Raw genomic sequence first — 8,851 nt, forward strand, 5'->3', positions numbered from 1 at the left:
GAATTATCCATCTATCTTCTCTCCCGTCCCAGGGACAGCAGGCAGGCTCCCAGCTATTACTATCAGAAAAGTTAAAGCACAGAAAAAGTGCAGCCATAGCCCTAGCGTCTCACTGCCCTAACCTAAAGCAACCTTTTTCCTCTTATATCCTGCCTAGTACCTTTTCTAAGCAACCAGAACATAGCGGCTTTGAGACACATTATTCACCCTGTAATAAGGCCTTAGCTCTAGTCAAAGATTCTCTTCCCTTTACAAGTGTATAAAAGTAAGAAATGTCTTTTGTTCTGCTGGGTCATTGGATCTCCTATCCCAGCCATAGACAGCCAGTATTACTAAAGTATATTTCACCTGAAATATTTCTCAGTATTCTCCTGTCAAACCCGAAAAGAATCATTCTTTATTATGGAAAACAGGCTTTTCACTTCCTTGGCGAAGTTTACACCGAGATATTTGTTTTAAGCTCTTGTGAATAGGGTTGCTTCCTTGATTTCTTTCTCAGTATGGTGGCCCTTGGTGTATATGAAAGCTACTGATTTCGTATGTTCATTCACATGTAACCTACCACTTTGCTGAAAGCCTTTAACCCAAGTGGTTCTCAACCTTCATAATGCCACAACCCTTTAATACAGTTCCTCGCCTATGGTGGCCCTCCCAACCATAAAATTGCTTTCTTCTTTATGAAGTTGCTATTTCATACTGTAATTTTGCTAAGTTGAATGGTAATATAAATATCTATGCTTCCAAAGGTTTTAGATGACCCCTGTGGAAGGATTGTTGGATTCCCCAAAGGTATCGAGACCTACAGGTTGAGGACACTGGTTTAACAGTTCTTGGAGTTTCCCAATGGAATCTGTAGGGGCTCTTATATAGAAGCTTATCGTCTGCAAATAAGAATACTCTGGCATCTTCCTTTTCTAGTTATATTCCTTATTTTTGCTTTTATTGCTGAGTTGTTCTAGCTGAGACTTCTAGCACCAAATTGAGTAAGTGTGGAGAAAGTGGACACCACTTATACTGGTGCTCATAGAAAGGGCATTTAAACTAAGCCAAGCTGTTTAATTTGAAGCAATATCACACTCTTAACACAAAAAAGAGGCAGGCGCTGTAGCCCTCATCATGTAGCTAACGTTTTATAAAGGTTGGGTTCCATAAAGCTACCAAGTGGAAGACTTACTTGTATGTGTGCATCTGGTGTATATGTCTACATAACCGACCACACCCCTTGATAAAGTGGCACATACTTACAGCTGTAAATGGGCTGAGAACTGCCATCTGGAACTCCCATCAATAGTGGTATTCAAATGTTGGGCATGGTTGCACATACCTTAAATCACAGCACTCAAGAGGCAGGGGTAGGTGGGTTTCCATGAGTTCAAGGCCAGCCTGATTTGCATAGTAAGCTTCAGGCTGCCAAAACTATACAGTGAGACCTTCCCTCAATAGTAACAACAACAACAACAACAATAATAATAATAATAATAATAATAAACATTCGAGGCAATTCAAATTTATATGGAAAGAATAACAGTATACACTCACTTTACCCAAGACTATGGTATTTCTCCTGTTTTCTGTCAACATTATGCTAGTCTTCTATGTCGAAGACCTTGGAATGAACCAGAAGTGGCGAGTAGCTACGTTGACATAATAAGACCACCTGTTCAGTAATTCAGACATTAAAGAAACCTACAAAGGCTTGGGGCTTGCTGCATAGTTAAAGGCGTGTGCATTCCATTTGGTTTGCTTGAGTATGGTTTCACGTTACCCAGACTGGCTTCAATTCACCATGGTTACCCAGGCTGGCTTCAATTCACCATGTCGCTGAGATCAGTCTTGAGCTCCTGGTGCTCGGCCTCCAGTCTTTCTCCCTTAAAATATACTGGTGATGAAAACCAGGATGTTGTACATGCTAGATAAGCATTCTACCAACGGGGCGACATCCATGGCCTGTGTGTGTGTGTGTGTGTGTGTGTGTGTGTGTGTGTGTGTGTGTGTGTGTGTGTACTCAGCTTCGTATTGAGAGTGTGATATTACTTCAAATTAAATAGCTTGGCTTAGTTTAAATGCCCTTTCCATAAAAACCAGTAAAAGTGGAGTCCACTTTCTCCAGACTTATTCAATTTGGTGCTAGAAGTCTCAACCAGAACAACTCAGCAATAAAAACAAAAATAAGGAATATAACTAGAAAAGGAAGATGCCAGAGCATTCTTTTTTTTTTTTTTCCTTTTCTTTTTTTCGGAGCTGGGGACCGAACCCAGGGCCTTGAGCTTGCTAGGCAAGCGCTCTACCACTGAGCTAAATCCCCAACCCCCACAGTATTCTTATTTGCAGACGATAAGCTTCTATATAAGAGCCCCTACAGATTCCATTGGAAAACTCCAAGAACTGGTAATCCAGTGTTCTCAACCTGTAGGTCTCGATACCTTTGGAGGATCCAACAATCCTTCCACAGAGGTTATCTAACCTCAGCTGTGGAGGCCCAAGGTTAAATTTAGGTATCTCCCTCTAGTACTCTCCACCTATTTTTTAAGCAGGTTTTCTTCGCTGAGCCTGAAGCTAGACTAGCTGGGCAGCGAGTTCCCAGAATCCTACTGTCTCTGCCTCCCCACTTGGCCATTCAGAGCCAGAGCCACAAGCTTACGTCTACACACTCAGTCGGTTAGGGAATCCATACTCTGGTCTTCACACTTACATGACAGTCACTTCACTCACTGAGCCAGCTCCCCAGAACCTCTTTTAGGGATGATTAAGGAAGCAATGATCTGACACATTGTGACAACCCCTGTGTGTTGCATAATGGGGGATAGGACCACTGTGCCTGGTACACTTGTCACTGAGAGAATGTGACACTTGGTTGCTGGGGAAGAAGCTCTCTGTCCACGCTCTACACACCTTGACCCTTTTCATTTCTAGGGGCAGAGCCCTGAATTCCTATTTTTATTTTCTTAAGATTTTATTTACTTTTATATTGTGCACACGGGTGTTTTGCCGGTCTGTGTAAATATGCACCACATGTATGCATGGTGCCACCAAGGTAAGAAGAGGACATTGGATCCCCTGGAACCGGAGTTTCAGACCATTGTGAGCCACCACGTGGGTGCTTGGACTGGAACCCAATTCTTTGGTAAAGCAGCCACTAATCTTAACCCCTAAACCAATTCTCTAGGTCCTAGAGTCCTGAATTCTATTCTTTCTGGTCCCAGGATTACAGAGAAAGCCAAAATTACCAGGTAGGTAACACCTCCCAAGACTAACCTTCAAACTAGTAACTAAAAACAATTGTTAACCGTCCCTTAACCCTACGCTGGGGTAAATTCTAAGAACTATGTCTCACAAACTTCGTAAGACTTCTCCAATGGAAATGTGTCTAAGTTACCTACCCTCATGATTTGCTTTACAATAATACCTTTATGAGATACAACTCCCAGAGTTTTCAGACGTGCACAGGTGTGAACATCTGTGTTTAAAGAAGAAAAAAACTTTCAAATATCAATTCAATGAACTAAGCTTCTGTCTGAAATTAGCAAGGGTGGCCAGAGTAATATTTAGTGGTTAAGAGCACCTGCAGGACCTGAGTTTGGTTCTCAGCACCCACATCAAGTGGCTGCCAATTGCCTGTAACTCCAACTCCAGGGTGTGTAATGCCCTTTCCCACCTCATAAGATGATAAAATCACATCCAGAAACCCAGATACAAAAGGAGACACATACTTTTTTTTATTATAAAATAAAACCCAGTGTAATGTCACATGCATTTGAGACACAGAGGCATGTGGGTCTCTGTGAGTCCGAGGCCAGGTCTGCATTGCTAGCTCCAGCCTAGCTAACAAATGTAATGCATCTCAAAAAATTATGAAGTAAAACATTAATATAAAATACACATTTAATAATAACACTTTTATTTTTTAATTAAAGTATCATCCCCCCCCTTCATTTTTCCATTTCTACCCTTTCCATAAATCCCCTCTTTGCTCCCTCTCAAATCCATGACTTCTTTCTTAATTGTTATTATTATATATGTATAAATGCACAGATATATAAATATAGCCTTGGGAGTCCATGTAGTGTTGCTTGTACGTATACAAATGATTTGGGGGATGACCACTTAGAATCGGCTAACAAATTAAGGGCTCATCCATGAGGATAAAATCCCCCTCCCTGAGCAGTCTTTAGTTGCCTGTAGTCTTTGTCTAGGGTGGAGCCTCATGGAATTTTCCCCACTTTACAATGCCTTGTTTATTGGTATTGTTAGTGTTCAGGTCATCCTTAGACAGTCACAGTACTGAGGCATAGCAGGAGGGCTTCCCCATCGTTTCCAGAAGACTTGATTTCACAGCAGTCCTCCTCTTCCTCAAGCTCTTGTTATCTTTTTGCTCTCTCTTCTTGTGTGTCCCCTGAGCCTTTTCTTAATAAAGAAACTAGAAATAATAATAATAATAATAATAATATAATAATAATAATAAGGCAGATGCCTGGTTTACATAAACTTATGCTGGGACTTTGTATACAATAAACTAGCTTTGCCTAGTTAAAAATAATAATAATAATAATAATAATAATAATAATAATAATAATAATAATAAGAAGAAGAAGAAGAAGAAGAAGAAGAAGAAGAAGAAGAAGACAGGTGTGGTAGTACACAGCTGTAATCCCACCACTTGATGGGTGGAGTTAGGAGAATGAGGCATTCTCACAATGAGTTTGAGGCCACCCTGGGCTACAAGAGATCTAAAAGACAGAGGAGGATCAGGAGGAGGAAAGGGGGAAGAAGCAAAGGAGAAGGAAGTGGGCAGAGGAAATTGGAAAACAAAACAGCATATTAAATCCAAAATTAAATAGAAATACATATAATGGAGACCAGGAAAATGGTATTTAAAAAAGATCAGTAAAACTAGAAAAACTTTTACTTTGAAGAAAAAGGAATGACTAGGCTGCGGAATGGAAGAGAAACTGTAGCTAGCAACCTCTGAGAAATAAAAAGCAGTTGAATGGGCCACCATGAACAAATGTGGAACAACCAGGCAGACAACTTTCATGACCTCTCTCGATTCTGAAAACCATAAGGTTCTTAATTAATTGTTCAGTGCAAAAATGGAACTGCTCTGTGACCGAGTTAATGCCTATGTATTTATAAAGAACGAGATATGAACAGACAAAAATGTGCACATCTGTGTTCACAGTGGCTTCATTTACAGGAATCAGCGTGGAAACAACTCTGATGCCTACCAATGAGTGATATAAAACAGTGTATATCCATGTCAGAGAATACTCCCCAGTAAAAAGAAACAGAATGGGAATGCTGTCCTATGCCTGTAACGAAGGTGAGTAGCTCAAGGTCATCCTGGGCTACCTGAGATCCTGTCTGAAAAAAAGACAAACTGAAAAGAAAAACAAGGAAAGGATGTGTGATATATATCACAAAGTGCAGGAACCTGGAAAACACTACCCTGGGTACAAGTAGCAAATAAGAAAAGGGGAAATGCTACATTATTACATTACTCATTGTTACAGTGTGTTACAGTGTGCTGCTGTGGCCATCCTAGTCCATGCACAGAGAAGGAGCCATTAAGTGTTTGTCAAGGACTGGTCTGGGCAGCTGAGGCCAACAGGCATCAGGTTTCCTTCGGGTACTGAAAACATTCTAAAGTTAGAGTACAGTGACCTCATGTCATGCCGCTTACCAGCAAGCTTCACAAATAGCCCCGCTGTGTCTTTGCCATCTTCTCTCCCCTCTTCTTTTGCTTTGATCCTCCCATGCCTTGTGCTTCTTGCTTTCCTGCTCTACAAGCTCAGACCCAGGCACAGCAAACCCCGCTCTGTCCCCTGTGTCCTCACATCAGAAGCATCCGGAGCAACATGAGCTAGCGTCTTTCTCTGGGCCCACCAAACCAGTCCCAATTACTCCTGCAGTCACACCTGTAGATACGGCCCTCTGGAGCAAGGAACACACATCTTCACTAGGTCCCTGGGGAGATGTAGATGGTAAAAAGCATTCTAATCAACTTGCACTGTGGCAAAAAATCTTTCTAGGACAAACCGAAGCGTCTGAGATATTGTGGACTTTAAACATCAGCTAAACTTTAACCCATTGTCAGGCCAAGCCTGCCTGATAACTTAGATCACACTCTTGATCAAAAAGTCTATTTTCTATTATTTACTTGGTTACAGACTGTATTTGAGTCTATTCTAATGACCTTTTAAATTACTTTATAGCAATAGCTATATTGGTTTACTTTAATGGAAACCAGACTAAATTCATCATAGATAAGGCGTGTAGTTTAATGTTTTCTGTCGGTAAAGGAAACTATTGGCTACAGATATCCTGTTTCTAGCACACTCGTACGGCTTCCCCTACATAGAGCAATAAGCTTTTTTGTGGATGATATAACCTGCAGAAAGCCATCTTGAGGGTTCACATTGGCAGAAGAAAGCCATATGGAAGAACTGAGAGTACCGTAAGGGAAATTTCCGGTGGTTGTCTCACCAAAATTGTCATCCTCTTAGAGTGTAGTCCCTGTGTGACTCTGGGAAATTTCCAGTTAGAGGCACAGTTCAGTTTAGTGTGGCTAGTCTATTCATTAACTGGGCACCAATAAAGAAACCATTTTCCCAAATACTGACATCCGTGTCAGTCTTAAGATGAAGCAAAGGCTGCAGAGATGGCTCAGAGATCAGGACCACTTGCTGTTCTCCCAGGGGACCCGGGTTGAGACCCAGATCCCTGGTAATTCTCAGCTGTCTGTCAGTCCAGTTCCAGTGGATCTGATAATCTCTTTAGATATCTGTGGGCACCAGGTATGTATATGGTATGTATACACACATGCAGATAAAACACTCATATAGATAAATACATCTATAAGAGATTATTCCACAATGGTCAAAACACATCCCTTAAAGTTTTCAGCCCTCTCTGACACTTGATAAATTTAGAGGGTGTGGCTGGGGTGTGGCTCACTGCAGTGTGAGGACTTGAGTGTGAACATTGGCACCACAAAAGTAACCAATCGATTAAAGAACAGAAAATGTACTATAGGGGCTTGAGAGATGGCTCAGTGGTTAAGAGTTCTGACTGTTCTTCCCAAAGTCCTAAGTTCAAATCCCAGCAACCACGTGGTAGCTCACGACCATCTGTAATGAGATTTGAAGCTCTCTTTTGGTGTCTGAGGACAGCTACAGTGTACTTATATATAGTAAATAAATAAATCTTCTAAAAGAAAAAGGAAGATGTACTATACTCCTGTGCTTCCTTGTTTTCATTTGTAAAATGAGAATAGTAACTGTCTATCACATCTGGCGGTACTGGTTTATTACTTGAAGTAACTAGTACCAGGCACTGCACTCTGGCCTTGAAAAGAGCAATTCCGACTCAGCGTCCTCAACCCTGGAAGTTCAGAAATGTGCCGTGTGCCTGCCTACAACTGTCCCTTTAAATCAACCAGAGGACGCCATTGTTCCTGAGGTTGTAACCGGCTCTCTCACATTTTACATCTTTGCTATCACGCATTTTGAAGACCTTCATCATGTCTTCTTCTCTTACATGTCTATTTCTTTGAGAAAACAAAAGTGTTAACTGAAGTTCAAGGAGAGTTAGAGGACAAATCTAGGCTAAGAATTCCGATGTAGAGTCCCTTAAATTTTCTCTGTTGCCAACTAGTTATGCCCTTAGGTGATTTAACCCCAGGTTCCACACCGGGAAACGGAGGAAATAAGCCCCGCCCCCTCTCTCTCTGGCCCTCCTCGCTTGAACTTTCTCTCCAATGAGCCAATCCTAAAGCGACTGTGATGACGATGACGTTTCATAAGAGAAATTTTCAACAGGTGTATTGACTTACATGTTACGTACATGTCCTGCCCTTGCAGGTGTGGCTGCTGTGTCACACGTGCAGCAGTAGGTGGCAGAGAGGAGAGAGGTTCCGTCTACGCTCCGTGTTCTGACCTACGAATATCTGAATTATCAGTAGCTTAACATACCCTGAAAAAAATCGAGCCTACCATACCCACCAGTCCAGTGCCGGGGGACCCGGACAGGGAGATAGCCTGAGATGACCACCAGTCCAGCACCCGTTCAGGCCTACAGCGGTAAACCATGTCTGAGATTATCCCTGCCCAGCGCCATAATACACCAAAGGCGCATAGCATTTCTGAAACCACTCCTGGGATGACCCCAGACACTCAGACCCCAGGTACCACTAAAAGAAGCAAGTAAGTGGTAGACAAATGGAAGAGAAAGAGAAACAGAAGGATGTGTACAATGAAGAGAGGCAGAGCTGGAGACTTGAGGGTAGTAAGAACAGGCTGGTGTGAGCAGCTGGTGATGCCACTTGGGACCATGAGGGGGTCCTGATCTGTGCTGCCTCCAGGGGCCATGTCCGGGTTTGTGGTACTGCAGCAACAGGGGTCTGTTGACACCACCAGCCAGGCAGACATCCCTAGTCTAGGCTGCTGCCTAGGGACATGTTGATGTCTGAGGGTTGTGCAGAACTGGCCCCACCCTCATCTGGGCATCATGGGAGAGTTGGCCCTGGAGGCAGAAGAGCAGACAAGTGACCCCACCCCTAGCCAGCTTCAGTACTCTGGAGATCGGGACCTTGACATTGCAGGAGTTGTTGGTGAGCTGACCCTAAGGACATGAGCATGGGAGATCTGACCCTACCACTTATCTCCTCTGAGGTGGCATAGAGAGATGAGAGAGGTATGCCCTTCTCCTCCCTTACCACCTTCAGCAGGCAGGAGACACAGCCCAGGGGTCATAAGAGCAGGAGAACTGGCCCTACTCCTCACCAGAGGAAGCACTCAGGAGAGCGGGCCCTGAACCTTGCCTGGGCAGCACAGTAGGAGATATTTCTGAGGAT

The 8,851-nt window shown here is 42.9% G+C and overlaps 1 non-coding gene across 1 annotated transcript; it reads left to right on the forward strand.

The window, feature by feature from the left end:
• The first annotated feature begins 7,841 nt into the window (after nucleotides 1-7,841).
• LOC116897566 lies at nucleotides 7,842-7,969 on the forward strand. The gene has a single exon (XR_004387577.1). It is a non-coding gene; the product is annotated as a small nucleolar RNA SNORA17 (small nucleolar RNA).
• Nucleotides 7,970-8,851: the final 882 nt, after the last annotated feature.

This window comes from Rattus rattus, chromosome 3 (assembly GCF_011064425.1).
Source record: "Rattus rattus isolate New Zealand chromosome 3, Rrattus_CSIRO_v1, whole genome shotgun sequence".
NCBI lineage: Eukaryota > Metazoa > Chordata > Mammalia > Rodentia > Muridae > Rattus > Rattus rattus.